The sequence below is a fragment of the Amblyomma maculatum genome, chromosome 3, assembly GCF_055883805.1.
Source record: "Amblyomma maculatum isolate TAMU_Amacu chromosome 3, ASM5588380v1, whole genome shotgun sequence".
In the NCBI taxonomy this organism is placed as follows: Eukaryota; Metazoa; Arthropoda; class Arachnida; order Ixodida; family Ixodidae; genus Amblyomma; species Amblyomma maculatum.
In genome coordinates, this window is record NC_139346.1 from 47,092,986 (window position 1) to 47,112,631 (window position 19,646).

At 43.4% G+C, this 19,646-nt stretch overlaps 1 pseudogene; it reads left to right on the forward strand.

Moving 5' to 3' along the window:
• Nucleotides 1-608: 608 nt before the first annotated feature.
• LOC146194702 (cytochrome P450 3A4-like) overlaps nucleotides 609-19,646 on the forward strand; it is a 28,224-nt pseudogene continuing 9,186 nt past the window's right edge.

A 19,646-nucleotide genomic window follows, 5' to 3' on the forward strand; every position in this document is an offset into this window, starting at 1 on the left:
ATACTTCGGAAAGACGCGATGCACAAGGTAGCACTCTTTAGTGTTACCTTGCGGAGGCAGTTTTACTGTACCTCTCAAAAATAAGACATGTCGAAATTAAGCTTCCAACCGAAGCCAGGAGAAGCGACTCTCTAACTGCACGCTTTGCTCTCTGTCGTTTTACGTATATCAGGGTTCTCCGTTCACCCTCTGACAACCGCAATAAAACATTACAATTACTGCTGAGGAAAATTCATTTGCGTCTGTTAAGACTCAGCACGACTATTTAATATAAAAACAACAACATCGAATTGATCATTCAGGGTAAATAAAACATCTTTAACGGATACTGGGTGCTACTTCAAGCTGCATTATACAGCTTTTTGCCCAGTGTCTCCTCTTTCCCCTGTAATAGGTTTATGGAGAAATAAACTTTCAATTCAATTCACATAACTAGTAGTCCTGAATGTTTCTTTTACCTAAGCGTGCGGATGTCGTCTTCTGTTTGTTTTTTCTTTCCTACTGCTCTTTAGCTGACTATAATATAGCGCTCGCATGGCGTTTAATATGTACTTTACTCTTTTTTTTCTCTCTCTCTCTCTTTCAGGTTGGCCAAGATACGCTGAAAAATGACGATGACACCTGACCTGCTCTCTCTTGTCGTCGTTCTAACGGTGGTGCTGATTATGTAAGCATATGTGGAAGCTATTCAAGTCGTCTCTGCTTTAGCGGCTGTCATGCAGTGCATGGAGCAGCGGCCAAACGCCCTTCTAGTTCCACGCAGCTTAACTCTGTCCGGTTCGACACCAACATGTTTCCTCATTCTGTACTGCGCACGTTGTTTGAATTTTGATATTAAGGACTGCGGGATTAAAAGACTATTCCTCAGGGGCTACGGAATCGATTAGTACGCAAGTCAGCACTGAGATTCTAAGGAGAGCGCAAAAAAAAAAGTGTCCAAGGCTAGAACCGATATCAACATTGCTGGAAAACGTAAAAAGCTAGCTTTGTCAAAAACATTTAGGCTACAGCTGTTGAAGCTGGCTGGCAGGATAGTGTCGACACCATTTTAAGAAGACATGTCCATGATACGCCGCTCCTATGAAGCGGGTGAGGTACAAACATTTATTCACAAAAATGAGGTTATCACTATATATTTCGGTGAGGCCCACATTAAAACGCACACCTGGCGTTAATAAATTGTGCTTTAAGAACGACAACTCAAGTATATATATATATATATATATATATATATATATATATATATATATATATATATATATATATATATATATATATATATATACAAACATAAAGGAGATGACACAAGTTAAGAAAAACCGTAAACTTTAATCCAGTAGACTTTAAACTTTGGATTAAAGCTTACTGGCTTACTGTTTTTCTACCGTGTATATATATATATATATATATATATATATATATATATGTGGACCTATGGACCATATCACGTGCCATATATATATATATATATATATATATATGGCACGTGATATGGTGATATATATATATATATATATATATATATATATATATATATATATATATATATATATATATATATATATATATATATATATATATATATATATATATATATATATATATATATATATGGCACGTGAAAAAATATTCGCTTGAGTCTGCTGTCTTCACAAACCTCAGCGACCAACCACAACTAAGTGATAAAGTCTCCTAACCTGACTACCTAATCTCTCAGAGTAGTCTGGTGAAGACGCTGATGTCGTCGAAAGAAGACGTGACCTGTCTCGACAAATTAAATTATTTTATTAACTCAGAACATGGTGTCTCTGGCGCTACAGCATCAATTCAACCGCTTGTATCATATAAAACTGTCTTCTCCTTTCTTTTCACCTCCCTCAGTCTCGGTAGCTCAATGCCAAGGATATTGGAGTGCTGAGCCCAGATACTTTAGTTGGCTTTCGACCGCTCATGAGACGTTTTCATAGAGGCGAAACAGCAGGCGCCCGTTGTCTGAAGCCTATAGGTTTTAGTAATGCGCGGAGTCTTCGCGTGGTCCATGGGTGCTTTTGGTATTTTGCCTCCAATGAAATGTAGCCGGAATTAAATGCCGCTACCTTTCAGCTAAGAGAATATCCACTGTGCCACCGCAGAGCGTCTTATGCGTAACGTTGTTCTCAGCAGAGAGAGAAATCGCTTGTCCGGGAATGCAGTTTGGGGGGATCACTTGCAACAAGCATTGTTCTTTTCTCTTTTCAGATGGAGATGGTGGCAATTTTCGTATTTCAGAAGACTAGGCATACCGGGCCCTCAGCCAAATCTTCTGTGGGGAAACCTCGCGGAGTACCATTCTAATGTAAGAATGGCAGGGGCTTGTGAATTTAAAAAGTAGATAGAGCACTAGAGCGGCGATGGGCTTTTGTAGATCAAACGAAAACTTTAGTCTACCTAAATTTCAATGTATTGGAAGTAGGTGCTATTTACTTTTTGCGATTTGTTACACATTTATTACTTCTAATCGGTTCTTCGCTAGTTTTACGTAGTCCGAAATACAGTCGCACAAGAGGTTTGCGGCAGTGTTGGTCTTTGCTTGACATAGCAAAGCATAACAACAATCGCACAAAATCGGGAAACAAGTACGCGGCATCAAGGAAAGGACTGCTTTGGACATGCCTTTTTTACGTCATTATTGTATGCGAGCATTTCAGCTAACTCGTTTATGTGCTCGTCTTTCTTGATAGCACAGCTTTCTGTGAATGCAGGATGCAACGAGAGAATATGTGACCAATGTAGTTTTGCCGGAGTAGAGAGCATGATAAATACGAACGAAAAAGCAGATATTACAACTGACGCCTACGGGAATCGGTTAACATTTTGTAAATGTGCAAACCAATGCAAACAACTGCAGTGTTCTGAGCTCCTTCGCATACACGTAAGTTGCGTGTGTCTTCTCCGCAGGACCTGTACAGGGTGATCGGCAAGTGGTTAAAAAAAATACGGCGACACATTTGGGTAAGTACAATAAATGTTTTCTTGTTTCATACGTTTATTAACAGTTAATCTACCCCCTATCTATATATTATACTTCAATACGACAGATGCTTCTTCTAGATGCGGAGATCTTTAGGAAGTTGAAACACTCCTCTAAATAAATCCGACATGAACAGCCCACAGGCTCCTCTCGAACCTCTGATACCAGGGTACGTGGCATTTAACTTAAAAAACGATTATCTTGGAGGCCTTAGTGGTAATGATACAGCGAGGTTGGTAAAAGGTGATAATATTTATGAGCTAAAGTATTTTTTGTAATATCTAATCTGCCTTTTCATGATAGCCTCTAACGTTATCTCGCATCTATCTTTTGCCTTATGCAGAATGGTCATTAGGTTGAATTGTGCAGAACGCGCTATTTGCACCTCTCCTACGGCCTATTTCTCAAAACTTTCAGTGCATTACCTTAGTCATTCTTTATTTGTTTTAATGTTAAGCCCTCCTCTGGGTTTTTCTATTCTATGATATTCCCTGCTGTTTTCTCAGCTATGCTATTTTTATTCCTGACGCGGCTCCCTCAATGGTTCCGATCTGTCTACATGACTGCTACTCTACCCTCATATTGCTCGTGTCTGCAATTGAAGGGTAAATGTGGTGGTGGTGGTGACTATGATGATGGGGGATGGGGTACTGGGCACGACGTATGCCAGCCTGAGCTAGCGGCGGCACTCTTGGTGCCCAGGGGAATGGGGTAGGGGAAGGTAGGGAGGGGAGGGGGGAGGACGCGCGAGCAAGTCCGCAGAGTCGGGGGCCGAAGAACGGCAGCACTGCGACGAGGTCCGCAGAACACAGAGGGCTATCCTGGGCGCCCAACGGGTAGCACACAGAAAAAGCACAGCCACCACAAGTCGCACTCCAGTGCAGGGTCGGCTTTGGTGCCAGCAGCGTGCTGCTCGGCAAGCGTCCTTTTCTATCACAGATCAGAACGCCGGGGTGACTGCAGAGGGTCTGCAGTACGCTGCCACGTCGGAGAGTCCGGGTGGCAGTTGAGATGACCGCTGGGAAACCGCTGCCGTGGCAGCGGCGCGGCGGGTAGGGGGCAGCTCGGAAGATGGCCCTCCTAGGCCCATGTGCGAGAGGCACACGGGACACTGCCTCGGTAAATGTTTCTCTCTGTATATATGAGCCCGTGAGCGTCTGGAATGTCGGATATGTGCTGGAGAAGCTAAGTAGTCTAACTGCTATAGATTAATTGCTAAAGAGCAGCGCGCAGTGACGCCGGAACACCTTGTAGTGAGTTCTTGCTTCTCCATTGTCACTGCAAGGTGCTCTGTAGGAACATTAAGCATGTTCTTATAGATTTATGAATTAATACTTTCACATTTTGTCAGGCAGTCTTAAAACTAACTGCTTCAGGCTTCAGAAGTATTGCCCCACTGCACGAGTTTTTATGTACCCTAGTCTCCAAAAAGGACAAATGCATTCCGAATATACGAAAGATGCTTTTCATATGTTTTGCGTATCTATTACAGATTTTAGCTAGACGTCTTCACTACTAGAATAATACACTGCAGTAGAAAATTCTGTTGGTACTTCAAATCTTTCTGTTACTATAAGTTCGTGGAAAAACTGAAAACAAAAATCGGACGGCTGAACGTTTAGCACGATTTTTGAAAGGGTTGCAACATTTTGGGCAACGTGATCTTGATTCAAAAGGAGATGTCACAGTTAAACTCCCCCTTTATGTGGTTGAAGGAAGGGGGTGGTTGCACCACTGCTGTAGCTCTCACTAAATGGGCCCCTGGAGGGAGGAATAAGAGGGAGAATTTAGCCCGCAGGAATCCTTGCCTCTGACTGTGATAATTTTACACGCAGCTTCTACAACGGGGACGTGCCATTCGTCGTAACCTGTGACTTGGACCTGATCGAAGAAGTGTGCGTGCGGAACTTTAAGAACTTCATGAATCGTGGAGTAAGTACGTTATTCTGGGCAGTGATCACTGAAACCTCTGTACGAAAAAAAAAGACGGACAGTTTGGCAAGGTTTGGCACAGTGCACGGTTCTAAGCTGCGGGTGCTAATGCGTCGGATTTCACTTGCGCTTCTGTAAGATGTTCGGTTTACAAGGTTCATCAGGCTTCAGACAAAGAACGGCGAAATCGGTTAATTGAGAGCTTATTGGTACCACTTTATACAGTTTTGAGAACGCTTGCCAAAACTTAACTAAAGCCCTGCAGTAGTAGTATTTTCTATACCCGTTGGGCATGGAAGACGATGCGTTCCAAGCACAGTGCGAGGGACTGGCAGTTACGCGCGTGATGTTTAACTGCCAGCGGCCAATGAAGCCGGTCTGTCTGCACCGCAGCTGAAGAGGAAACCATTCACGCCTATAGCGTCTTTCCATTTATTTCGAGTTCAAACAGCACCGGAAAAAGAAGGACCGGCGACATCCCTACTGGGGATTCGGGTGCTAGTGATGTAAAGGAAATTCATTTTGGCGTTTATAGTGTTGTGGTGAGAAATATCAAAGTTACCGCGGGTCAAAAAACGGCGGATCAAAATATGTCAATATCAGGCCTGCTGTCGAGTGTGAGGTTTTATACTTTATATGACAACTTGCTACCAGATTTGCGACCAGACCAGGCGATATTTTGTCAAACAGTAGTTTTAAAGTGACTTAACGACTGCTTTAACGTTCATCCGCTGGTCAAAACCAGTTTCCTTGCGACTCTTAGAGCTATACAGCTCGTACGCTGTAGCTATTCACATACATGAAGCCAGAATTTCGCTGTTTAGCATGAATATTCTCGCAATAAGGAATATCTGTAAGGCTGTTCAAAGGTTTCTTCATTCGGTTGACCGATTTCCATTCGCTTTTCGGAATACCTACTCGCACTGTACAGCTTTTACACATGACATTTTCTGCACAGGGATATTGATCCAGAATAATCACATATCCTTAACTCTCCAAACTCTTTAATTCCTCTACATACTCTCATTCCACATTAGCATGACGTTACGGCATTTTCCCTGCTAATATTGATAAGGGCACTCAGAAATATACCGTATTATATGTACATTATTCTAAAGCAGTTTACAAATTTTAAACAGGCTACTCAGTTCGGTTCAGTCCAGTCGTGTCCGACTCTTCGTGACCCTATGGACCATATCACGCCACCCTTTCCGCTCTCCCACTATCTTCCTAACATCACATAACTTCATCTGCAGCGCCTCGAGGATGCCATCTAACCATCGCGTTCGCTGCCTACCCCTTCTCCGGTAACCCTCAACCTTTCCCAACATCAAATCTCTCTCAAGCGACTCCTCTCTTCTCATCAGGTGACCAAAGTAGCTGAGCTTTAACTTCAGAGTTTGACCCTCCAATGAGCAGTCAGGGTTTATGGTCGACAATATCGACTGATTTGATCTTCTGGCCTTCCAAGGAACTCTCAAGAGTCTCCGCCAGCACCACAATTCAAACACGTCAATTCTTCCGCGGTCAGCCTTGTTCACAGTCCAACTCTCGCATCCATACATCACAACTGGAAAGACCATAGCACGAGTTATACGGATCTTGGTTGGCAGACTAATGTCTCTGCTCTTTACTAGGCGGTCAAGGCTAGCCATGGCTCTCTTTCCCAGAAGCAGACGTCTCCTAATTTCATTGCTGCAGTCTCCTTTCGGGGTAATCTTGGAGCCCAAGAAGAAAAAATTTGTCACAGCTTCTACTAGCTGCTCCACAACTATACCCCAGCTGCAGGAACTTTTACTTCCGAAATGATGGCGTACTGTTTATGAAGTCAAGAAATGGTGAAGTTTTTTTGTGTTTTAAAATTCCTTCCCGCGTATATAAAACAGATGCGCAGAGTTGTATTTGTTTAAAGAGAGGAAAAGCGCTTATCCGATTATTGATATTAATATATATCTTATTTGCCTCGCTTATGGAGTCTATAAAAATTTCGAGCGTGGTAAACGTAAATGGCTAGATAGTATGAGCTCGAGCCTTAAATAATCTTTTTTCATGCCCATTTCCACTCACTTCACTGCTTTATGCGTGAAGTTTTAAAGTTAGATTTACGTTCGCACGTATCACTTAGTAATCCATGAATTAGAACACATGAACGCATGCAGCTGAACAGATGCGGCTATTTAGTACTCAATATTACATTTTCTTTTTTTGCTCACTTTTCAAACAAAGCCTCGTTAATCTAATTTGTGTTTGTGCGTTTACTATGCTTTTCTCTGCACACAGATGACGATGGCAAAGTTTCAGCGGCATCCTTACATAGGAAGAGCACTCTTGAATGCTTCTACTCCTCTCTGGAAGGGCACCCGAGGTGCTGTGGTCGGCGTCTTCACTTCCGCCAAACTGAAACAGGTAAGCGCTTATACAACAGTGTCGAATGTTTTAAACGTGGTGCCCGCCTTTGCAGTTCATGAAGTGAGACTCAGTGCAGTCATGTGACAATCTCTGCGGATGTGTATCAAATTCGACCGCATGTACTAAGCTGGGAACGCGTCATGTCACCCCAAAAAGCTACTTTACTTCTCAGGGCCCTCAATATAAAAGCCGATTCATGAATTTCATCAGCCCCCGGGCCTTCATTTCTAATGGTCAGTGATGGATTAAATATGAAAGAAAGGTGGGAAGTCTGTTAGGCAACAGAATTCAGAAAACTGTAGACGTTTCACAGTTGGGATGATTTATCGATGTCCAAAACTCTATAACTGCAGGAAATGTACACGTTTAAACAGTAAATCAAGTTCAGCATTGAAAATTTCTTCATTTCCTTTACCTTCGGTATTACAAGCACGAAGCTCATGCGCAGTTTTATGATAATCTGATATTAGACATAGAAACGATTCTCACTTATACGCTGTTGTCTGGCCCATACGCATGAGGGCACTACGTGCTCACCGAGATATGGTTCATCACTTTTCCCTAATAAATGATACCGACTGATATACCACTGTGTTTACATTTCATGGCATTCAGATGATGCCGGAACTCGAAGACGACGTCAGCGTTTTTTTGAAGTCCCTTGAGCAGCATGCTGACACTGGCAAGGAAGTGCACATGATGGAAAAGAACGAGCCCCTGGCCATGGACGTAATCGCCAGACGCAGCTTTGGCACTGACCCACGATTTCAAGACGACCCCGGCCACGAGTTATTCGAACTCATCAAGAGCACCGCCTACAACGCGATGACTGGCACCGTCCACATGCGGTCCCGTGAGTGAGCTTCTTATATGTGGCCCCATGTGATTTCCTTTTAATCATGAAAGTTTAATGAAGTGGGCGACAGTTAAAGTCCCTCTTTACGCACCGAAGCTGTGAATCGCTGCTTCTCGTTAAGTACGAGATGGGCAGTGTTGTCACTCTGCTGGGACCAGAACCAGGCCAAATTTACCAGCAAAACACACCGCACACCCATTACGCGATGTGGATAAGCGGCGACGCCGGTTAATAACGGAATACAACGGGTCCTTTGACACATTGTTCGATATTAATAGCCGTTAATCACGTATATGGGAAAAAGATTGGGGGACGGGCCATGGCTTTTGAGCCTCGCCAGATTGGATGTGATAGCGGTAGCAATGCAGCTTTCGGCAGCTCCACGACCGGCCCAGGGGTGCCCTTTATTGGCCGCTTGCCTCGCCACCTAACGTGGCTTAAGTAACAATTTACGTCGTGTGGAATTTCAATGAGAGATAAATGTAACAATACAACATAGCATGTAGGACGCACGGAGCACCTGCATCTCTATTTTTATTCATTTTTATTTTATCTGACAGAACAACAAACATATTGTCAGAACGGCAAAGAAAGCAAGCCGTTCCCCTACCGCTGTCATGTTGGTATATTTAAAGCCACTTCAAACTATGCTTGGGAGGTTTCAGTGAATCAAGCGGCGTGAATCAATGTCCTAGGTGCTAATGCAAGGTCATTAAATTCTCTACTTCCTTCAACAGCTAAATATAGGCGCTGAAAAAAGAGGCACGAACCAAGAGAGGAGACGTCTTAAGACTTGTCTTTCTTTTGTCTAGAAGTTTTGTATACAGCATAGCAGAAGGAAATGCAGCGCCGCTGTTGATCCGCCAGCGAGCTAAATGGTTGATTCGCGGCAATCAGGGTATGCTCAGCTTATCAAAGAGCGAATACATGTGTATACTGAACTACTGGAGACAAACCCTTGGGGATTAACAACCAATCCTGCCTCATACATTGCTTGTACGCAGGGACCTCATCATCGCTCACTCCTGGACTTCATAAAATCTGCCAACCTTTTTCCATTCATTTGATCATTTATTCATCCGTCATATCATACCCCTACTGATACCCCCAGGAAATAAATATCGTTAAAAAAATAAAGCAATCGCTATTACTCTAAAAATCAAGCGGCCACCTTGCGGGACTCCCTGCAGCCTCGTTTGAAGTTCGCACTACGCTACGCAGGCAGACATCGCAAAAAACTTTTCGGCATCAGAAATTCTTGCATCTTCTCCTGAGGTCGTTTACTGCTTCTGCGAGAAATCAGGGTGGTCGCTCGTTTTATCTTAGTTCGGCTTATGTGTGCCATTTTCAGCCTTGTTTATGTATCTATTTGTATTTAAATAGTAGCGCAGTTTCTTACAGTAGGCCCAAGCAGAAAGGATCAAAACATGTCATCAATGTATTAATAACGGGATTAGTAAAAGACCTCAAGTGCAAAGTATAAATAAATAAGAATATCAAATACGAATACAAAATACAAGGGTGAAAATATCACATTAATATTTTGAAATATGACTGTAATAAAAAAAGCACTGTCAATAATTCGTCGTATCAACGCTCAACACTGGTTAGAAAGCTTAGTAGGGGCTTTTTCCGCCATTTTCAGCAAAAATGAGCATTTTAGCATGTCAATCTTGGTATTGTAAGCCGTTAACGATTAAGCAAGACGATTCCTTTTTTTTCCGAGTTATGCTTGGTGTAAGAAATAGGTCTAAACTCATAAACATATTATTAGTTTGTGTTAAAAAAAAGCAGTTTAATTATTTGGATTTTTCGGCGTAGCTGTAAGGTTTGGATCCCGTGAGTTAAAATGTGGATAGCTTGTAAGTCTGTACGCGATACTTTGAAAAAATTAAAACTGAAGGCTTATGAGCTGTATCAATTCAGTGCTTCGATGTTACATTAGACGGTGCGTGTATTTTCTAGTGATGACCATATTATTGAAAAGTCGGCTGCTTTTTATGTTTACCAGCTGAAGTTTTATTTTGTAGTGATAACAAGGACTTCTACCCACTCGATTCACACAGAGGATGAGATGAAATGTTGTACAGAATAAATACAGGAGAAAGCCTTTTTATGAGTTATTTTCATGTATCTTTCATTAGCCAGCCGGCATCCTCATTTATAAATCTAACAGGATGTTGACACAAGTTACTCGCTCTCAGGAGCAATGATAGATGTGGCACCACATATGGGACGAGGAAAAATATTACTATCCTTGTAAAAGGGACAGCATAATTCTTTGTTTTGTTTTTTAAATTTCACTGCATTAGGCAGTTCATGGATTTTGTAGCAGGCCGGTACATTCCCGTTCCCAGGGACAGCACCTCAGAGCAGGTCTAATCCGCCTTTTGCGCGAGTTTTCTGCGCATGCGCGAAGTCGTAGCGGTGACCGATGGAAACACATTGAGCGGCGTCGACGGCGTTTCTCGGCGCCGCCAGTGCACGGGGGCTGGCGGCACCGGGCGGCACGGTGGCCGTCACAGGCTTGGCAAAGCGATGCCAATCACATTACGGTTGCCACTCTCTAAGCGCGCCAAGATGCAAGACGCGGTTTTTCAGGTTTCCTTCGCCGAGCTGCGGCCAACAACGACGTGAAGCTACAATTAGGGCCACCAAGCGTCAAGATGTGAATGGCCGCTGCGTACTCTCGACTGTGCGAAAAACACTTCGTTACAGGTATGTATGCATCTAAAGGAACTGTGCATAATGAAAAGTATCTACCGGAGTTTGCACCAAGCCTGTAACCCACCAGTGATAGCCGCAATGAGCATTTGTTCGGCGCGTCTGATGGCGATGTATTTTGTCGTTTGTTTTCTTTATGTGCGAAGGGGCCGGGTAGCGCAGATATCACAGGTGGCTCTGTGCGCCACACCGTAATATTTAGCATGTTTTATCGCGACTGCCGCCTGACTAAAAAGAAAATAAAAATTTGGCGTTTGTTGTGATGCACCGCCGTTCGCGAGCCGAGTGGTTGAGCTGGTCATGAGGCTCGCGAACGGCAGTGCATTAAAACGCCGTATTTTTTTTTCTTGTTAGGCAGTCACGATAAAACATGCTAAATATTACGGCCTAGCGCGCAGAGCCGCCTGTGATATCTAAGCTACCTAGCCCTTTCGCACATAAAGAAAAGAAAGGACAAAATACATCGCCTTGAGGCCCCGGCGCAACTAAAGCAATCACGCACCGAAAAAATCCTCATTGCAGCTATCACTGGTGCGCTACAGCCTGGGTGAAAACTCCAGTAGGTGCTTTTCATCATGCATATTTCGTTTAGATGCATACATACCTGTAGTATCTGTGTTTTTGCCGCTCGGAGCATATGACGCACTTGACAATCTTGCACAACGCACAGTATTTTTTTATTAAATTAAAGGCTCGCCTTTGTGCACGCCAAAGCATTTTGTTCCTTTGGTGTACGCAATCAGATGCACTTCGTTAGGGAGCTTGATAATCGTCGTCTACGTCCAACCGTTTGCAACGGCTAGGAAACCGCCCGGCACCATTGACCGAGATGCGCATCCGATATGTAGGAGATTCACATGTGTCACCAAGTTGTTGATTCCGCAGAAATCGCGGCGGAGGCAGAAATGAATGTTGGAGATCCTTTCACAACAGAATGACCATTCTCTGCGCACCGAGAACCTTTTCACCACTGCGACCACATCCGTACTGACTCCTGAGGGCAGAAACAGGCTACAGCGCTGAATCATCCGTTGCCAGAAAAATGCAGCGCGTTTCCTGCAGGTGTGCATTCCGGCCGGGACAATGCCCTTTTCACGGGGTGTGTATATGTGCCTCTCTGTCGATCTTCGTGGATGAAATCCTATAGCTGCACGGTTGTAGATGACGCGAGGAGGAAGCGACTCCCATTGCACCATGCCGGCGCCGCGGTGACCGCATTGTGCTCGGTAACTCAAGACACCCCGCGCATATGCGCCGCTCAAAGTCACAGGAGACGATTCCACCTAGCTCTGCAGCAACAACAAACCCCTGGCTGCTTTGCCCTTTGCGATCCCTCTCTCTCTCTCTGCCCCCACGCTCTCCTGTCTGCCAAAAACCTGCACGCTGAGAGCGTCTCATTCTGTCACGTCGAACACGGCCCGCGCTACACGCTCTTACAATACGAAGATAGTATATGCGTACGTGCGTTATGAGTGGATTGTGAAAACGCTCTACCTTACCGCATACTGCGTGAACATGATATGCTGCAATCACAGTCACTACTTTCCGCTCCGAGGCCAAAAAAGGGGGGAAGCTTTCGCTTTCTACCAGCGTTGGCATGGCCATTTCGTATGGTGTGCTTTCGCGTCGTCTGATACACTGCCGCTCAATGTGTTTCCCGTCCGCTCCCGTCCGCTCCCGCATGATGGCGCCACATCCTCGCGCAAAAGGCGGATTATGGTATGCTTCAAAGGTTTTATTTTTTCTGACGCGGTTAGGCTAAGGATATGCTACCCTCTTTGTGCTGATGGTTCCCAATAACGTACCGAAAGTATGCCAGTGCCAAAAACCACTAAAAGGTGCGCCGACATTCTGGGCATCTGACAATCACATTCTACAAGTGCTTTAGCAGGAGGTTCCTCAAGGCAGCGAAATCGTACCCAGGGTCGCTATCTAGGCCAAGTAGCATTACGATATGCTGATTTTGGTTTTATGGGAATGAACGTCCCATATGGCTTGACAGTACGATGGCCAGAGTATAACGTTCCAAATAACTTCGACCAGCTGGCGGAATCGAACCCGGGACCCTTTTAATCGAATGCACAAGCAACTCGGCGCAGGGACGGGACGAGGGCTGACCAGTCCCACGCCACTGAGGCACATTCGCTTAATGAAATTTTTCAGATGCCTTCTGGGACTGCCTGATTGCGGTATACAATTAGGACCGCCAATCAGCATTAAAACAGCAAGAATAGTCACCTTTACTACTTAGCTGCTCTATTTAGTAAGACTAATGTGCAATGCTAATTTTTATTACCTAGCCTACAGCCTAAAAGTAATATATTTAGCGCTAAAAAATGAGGACTATATTTAGCACCTTGCAAAGTATATCACTGATCAGCAATGCTATCGAATCAACCCGTCCCGAAAGTTTTCTTTTTTTTTTGTATAGGTATTAAAAGTTGTAGACGCATCGCCCCTGAGGCGAACATTGACACCGTCCACTTCAGCTAGCCGATTGCAAGAGAAGCTGTAGTGCAGTAAACAAAAATACTAGATGAACTTGGAGAACGCAATGTTTAGCCTTGAAAAGAAAAGACAGAAGGGATTGCTCTCGCCAAATTCAAACCACTGCTTTATCTCTACTGGGCACCTCTCCATCTCTAGTGGGCACCTTGCTGAGTAGACCATGCGAAAGCGCAGTCGAAGCGCTGGATTGTCACCTGCTTTGGCGAATTATAGCTCTTTTTTATCCAAGAGGACTCAACAATTCTAACGTCACGTAGGCAGCGGTAATCCACTAACTTTGCAATTTCGGCCCGCATTATTTTAAGTTTCCTAACGCGCATTGCCGCAACAAGTGCATCTACAACAGCCGTTATCATTCACTCTGATTATGGCTGACTATTGCGTCGTTAGTGGCTCCTGCGAGCCTCTTCTCGGTGGCACCAAACCCATACACGATGGGAATAAGCAGGTAGGGAAAGAGAAAAATAAAAGCTCTTCGATCTTGAAGCGGAGAGAAGCAGTCTGCTTTCTGCTAGCGATGTATGCACTCCAATTTCTGTGCGCCTCTTAAAGGACCCTCCTAAGGGAACGGTGAAGATCCTTTTGGGCGATCCAGAAGCTCGGTACTTGCAGTCTTATGACACGCACCTTTAGGGTTCGCTTAACAGGCTCATAATTCTTTTATATTTTGTCGTTTCCAGAGTGTGTCGCAAGTTTGGGGCCCTTCATGATGCCTCTCTGCTTCTGTACATTCGTACTTCCACGCAGCCGGCACATGAGACGTAACGTAATCAAGATAATTGAAAATCGAATCAGCAACCCGAAGGTAAGCTGAGCCTTTTCGAAGGCCATGCTAAGGAAAATTTCAGAAACGCTTCATAAGGACCATATAATGATGTGTTCCTGCGACAAGATTTGTCTGTATCCACACCAGTCATTTCCCTCTCTCATTTTGTATTTTTTTGGCTAGGTGTATCTTATGCATGGAAGCATTTTAGAGAGTAATTTTATGAATTTAAGGATGGATGCTCCGAGGATTGAGCGAAAGTGTGCTCAATTCAATTCCTGGTGCTTGGGGTCGTTTACTTTTTGTGTTTAGTCTTTTGTTTTTATTTCAAATTTTTTTCACCTTAATAATGCTTACTGAGCACTCACCCTCTCTTCAAGTTTGAACTCCGCTATCGTTTAGATTGGGGTGGATATGAGTTCCAAAACAAGGATTCACTTGTGGGCATGATAGTACAAGATGGTTGTGGATGGTATAGCGTCACAAACAGACGAACGAAAGAAACCCCAGAGAACCGCTCTCATTAGCAACTATATTTTATTGGGAAAGTTGAAACGTTTTACCCAGTTGCGTCACATGACGCAAAAAAAGTCGTACGCATCTCCGCGAGCACTTCGAAGGGTTACATATTTTTGCGCAATCTCTGACACACTGAACCCGCATCCAGAACAAGCCCTGCCGCTTCTCTTTTTACCTCTTGCCAAGACTATGAATCCCCAAAAAATAGGGTCGTACACAATGCGGGCGTCTTCTTCGGATGTAGTACGCCTCCTTTAGTCCTATTGATGCTTTTACCGGTGCAGAAAAATAAAATCTTTAGCCGTGTGTGTAGTTTTCTTCCTCCTTTCTTCTCTTTGTGAGGTTTTTTCGAGCTTCATTTATTTTATTTAGTTTATTTAGAACATACTGCAGGCCTACAGTAGGCCCAAGCATTAGGGGCGAATACATAATATATGCAAAAAGAACAGGATTAGCAAAATTGAAAAATGTTAAATACAAGTTGTAACACAACATACAACAATAAATACAAGGCTCAGATGCAAAATACAAAAAGTAAACGTAGAAATAAATGGCTCTCAAATTAAATGCTGTGAAGAAAACATTGAGTCAAAAGAATCAGCTCTGGTTAAAAGATCTGGCGGACACCTGTTCCACTCCTCAATGGTGCGAGGAAAAAATGAGTATTTAAAGGTGTTAATCCTGGCACTGTAAGGGGTTAATGATTGTGCATGATGATTTCGTGTTTGGCGCGTAGTGTTAGGTTTAAGGAAGGGGTCTGCATTCTTAGACATTTTATGGTTTTTTAGTAAGAAAAGTAGTTTCAGCCTTTGAATTTTCCGGCGCAGCTGTAATGTTTCGATACCATGAGTTCTCATGAGGGTCGTTGGTGAGTCAGTTACACGATACTTTGAAAAAATAAAACGGACCGCTTTGCGTTGAATCATTTCAAGGGCCTCGATGTTACGTTTAGTGTAGGGATCCCAGACGGTGCACGCATATTCTAGTCATGGCCTTATTATTGAAAAGTAGGTTAATTTTTTAACTTCAGGTGGGGCAAGTTTTAGTTTATGTCTAAGAAAGCAGAGTTTACGAAAGGCTGAGGAACATACGTTTGATACATGTTTATTCCAGCTAAGGTTTTTCGTTATTGTAACTCCTAGATACTTGTACTCGCTGACTTAGGCCAGAAGGGGAGATGAAATATTGTAAGGAAAAGAGAAGGAAGCCTTTTTGTTAGTTTTCTTCATGTATACTGTTTTTTTCTTTTCTAAATTTAGCTTCATGTCCCATTTAATACACCATGTATGTACGTTCTGAAGATTGGAGTTTAGTAAAAATTGATCATCTTGGCAAGTAATTTGGTGAAATAAAACGCAGTCATCTGCGAATAATCTAATTTGAACAGGGGTAGTTATAACGTTAGTATTGTCACTGATATATATTAAAAAGAGGAGAGGTCCGAGGACGCTTCCCTGTGGGACGCCTGAAGTGACCGGCAGGTGGTTTGAATAGCAATCATCAATACGAACAAATTGTGTGCGGTGAGAAAGGTATAAGGAAATCCAATGAATTATGAAATTAGGAAGACCAATAAGTTCAAGTTTGTAAATTAGTTTGGCATGAGAAATAACATCAAAGACTTTGCTGTCTAAAAAAATAACATCCATTTGACCAGCGCTATTTAGTACACTTGCGAAAGTATGAATGACAGAAGTTAGCTGAGTGACAGTGGAAAAGCCTTTTCGAAACCCGTGTTGATGGGGGGTAAGCTCCTTGTTACCGTTTAGAAATGTAGTTATGTAGTTAGCTATGATATGCTCAGCAAGTTTGCAACATGTGGAAGTTATTGATATGGGACGATAATTAGCAATAAAGGCAGGATCACCCTTTTTCAGCACGGGCACAATCCGCGCTTTCCTCCAGTCGGAAGGAATGTTTCTTGTTTCAAATGATTTGCGGAAAATAACAACCAGGAACTCTGTGATGGCTTCTGCATAACGGCGCAAAAAAATATTTGGTATCCCGTCAGGTCCAGCGGACGCTTTAGTTTTGAGGTTGAGTAGCATGGAGAATACGCCAGATGAAGAAACAATGTCGGGGGTCGAGTTGGGAGACATGGTACTGGATTGAACAAATAAACCATGATGGGAAAACACACTCTGAAAATACTTATTGAATGCCTCAGAGATTTGCGATTTATCAGCAAGCTGCACACCTTGACATGAAATGCGCGTAATTGTTTTTTTCTTTATCGATAAAAATTTCCAGAACTTATGTGGTGAGTCACGAAGGAAATTTGGCAGGCTATACTGAAAGTAATTTTGTTTAGCCTGCCACAAAGCGCTTGTGAAGTTAGCCTGCTGTATTTTAACTATGTTTCGACAGGCACCCCCACGCTTCAGTCGTTTGATTTTTCTTTTGAAATGTATTATTTCTCGCGTAATCCAAGGTTTCTTTGTTCTATTAGGAATGTAGTTATCAATGCAGTACGTACAGATTTCTTTAAATTTATTCCAGAGTTCATCAACATTAGTTCCTCGAAACATGTCAAGGCGTAAGCTGAAGTAATCTAACACGCTTTCATCATTAGCTCTGGCGAAGTTTTTCACGGAAATAATTTTTGCTGGTTCACTATCGACATTTTGTTGAATGGGACAAGTAAAAACCACCATGCAGTGATCAGATAACCCAGTTTCAACTGAAACAGTAAAACGTTCTGTTTCTTGGCTGAGAAAGACGAGGTCGAGAATAAATGCAGCTTCACCGTGTATGCGCGTTGGGTGCTTAACTCCCTGTTGCAATTTATGAATCAGCATAATATCACACATGTATGAAGCATTTATGCCATTGTTTGTACTAGGGAAGGGACTATTCCAGTAAATATTTGGGAGATTAAAATCACCGACAAGGTATATTTTATCACGGCGAAATTTAGACATGTGATCGGCCAGCTCACATAAATATTGAGGTGGTGAATCAGGTGGTCTGTATACAGCAAAAAGCACAAACGATCTACCCCCGTACGACAGTTTTAAAGTCACACTTTCATGGTTAGCTATTTGCTGCAACGTGTGTGCCTCTGTGTTTTGATTCACAAGGACCGCAACTCCCCCTCCACGTGTTGCTCTATCCCAGCGAAAAACTTGATAAGAGCGGGGGAAAACAGTTTCATTATCTATATCATCTCGCAGCCAAGTCTCGGTTATAACTACGGCGTGTGGATTGTGAATCAACAAGATAGCCTCCAAAGCCTCCGATTTATTTACAACGCTACGTGCATTAATATTATGTAAGCGAAATTCCTTAACACGAGGTTGTGAAAGTCAGTCTTTGCTTTGATAACTGTTTTTATCACCGAGTTGAACTCTGCTGTTATCGCTGTCATCCCAGGTGTAAAGCATTTTTTCGATTCGCAGCTTGTCATTTATCAAGGTAACTGTTTTCCCTTCATCCCTTTCTGTTTTTGCGCTGTCCCACAGTAATGGACGCTTCCTAAGTGTGTTTCGTGAATAATCGTTCTGTATTGAAATATTACTGCCTTTTAGTTTTTTGCAGTTTTTAAAGGGTACTTGCTTTTCGTTATAGTCCTGGAAGAGCACAATTACAGGGCGGTTTGTTGCCTTTTTGCCCAGCCTGTGTATTCTGCCCACAGAACTGCACGGTACTTTAAGTTTTTCTGCAAAAACTTCAGTTAGAACCTTCTTTTCCAAGTCAGCCTCAGATTCCCCGGGTTCCTCTTTTACTGCAAAACAATAAGGTTTGAGCGGCGGTTCCTGTCTTCTAAATCAGTTATTTTCGCCTAGAGTTCATATATTGTTTGTTCTAGAGTGTCAATTCTGTTTGTCTGCTTCTCCAAGGCTGTAAACCTTAGTCTCATATCATTCATGAGTTTTTCCATATTGCTCTGTTGCTCTCTCAAAGCAGTCCCTTCAGTGGCTAGGCCTTTGTCTCTTTCAAGTAATTCTTCCAGCATTTCATTAGTATCCGGACCAGGATTAGTTTCAACGTCTCCACATAGGAGCAGTTTGCACATACAAAAAGCATTGTAGGCAATTTCAACGAACTGCTGTGGGCACGGCAGGACCAGAAGATAGCGGCAATCACTTTTAACAGAACAGTAATCGGTACTAACCTGCACAAGGCAGAAGAGAAGTTTGTGAGACCACATGCCTACGCTGGTTTCGCCGCGCCCACTGAAGACAAATTCCTGTTGACGTTCTTTTAAAGGCGATTCGGACAAGGTCACGTGGTGGCTAGGTGGCGTTCCAGACTTGATGTCACGCGGGAATGGACAATCAAAAAGAAGAGGCTCCAAAGGTGACGGTGCAGCCAGAAAACATGTGTCGATTTCTGATCCATTTAGTGCAGTCGTTGATGCGGCAGAACTAGGTAAAAAAATCCTGCACAAGGCAGAAGAGAAGTTTGTGAGACCACATGCCTACGCTGGTTCCGCCGCGCCCACTGAAGACAAATTCCTGTTGACGTTCTTTTAAAGGCGATTCGGACAAGGTCACGTGGTGGCTAGGTGGCGTTCCAGACTTGATGTCACGCGGGAATGGACAATCAAAAAGAAGAGGCTCCAAAGGTGACGGTGCAGCCAGAAAACACGTGTCGATTTCTTATCCATTTACTGCAGTCGTTGATGCGGCAGAACTAGGTAAAAAAACCTGCACAAGGCAGAAGAGAAGTTTGTGAGACCACATGCCTACGCTGGTTCCGCCGCGCCCACTGAAGACAAATTCCTGTTGACGTTCTTTTAAAGGCGATTCGGACAAAGTCACGTGGTGGCTAGGTGCCGTTCCAGACGATGTCACGCGAAAATGGACAATCAAAAAGAAGAGGCTCCAAAGGTGACGGTGCACCCAGAAAACACGTGTCGATTTCTGATCCATTTACTGCAGTCGTTGATGCGGCAGAACTAGGTAAAAAAACCTGCACAA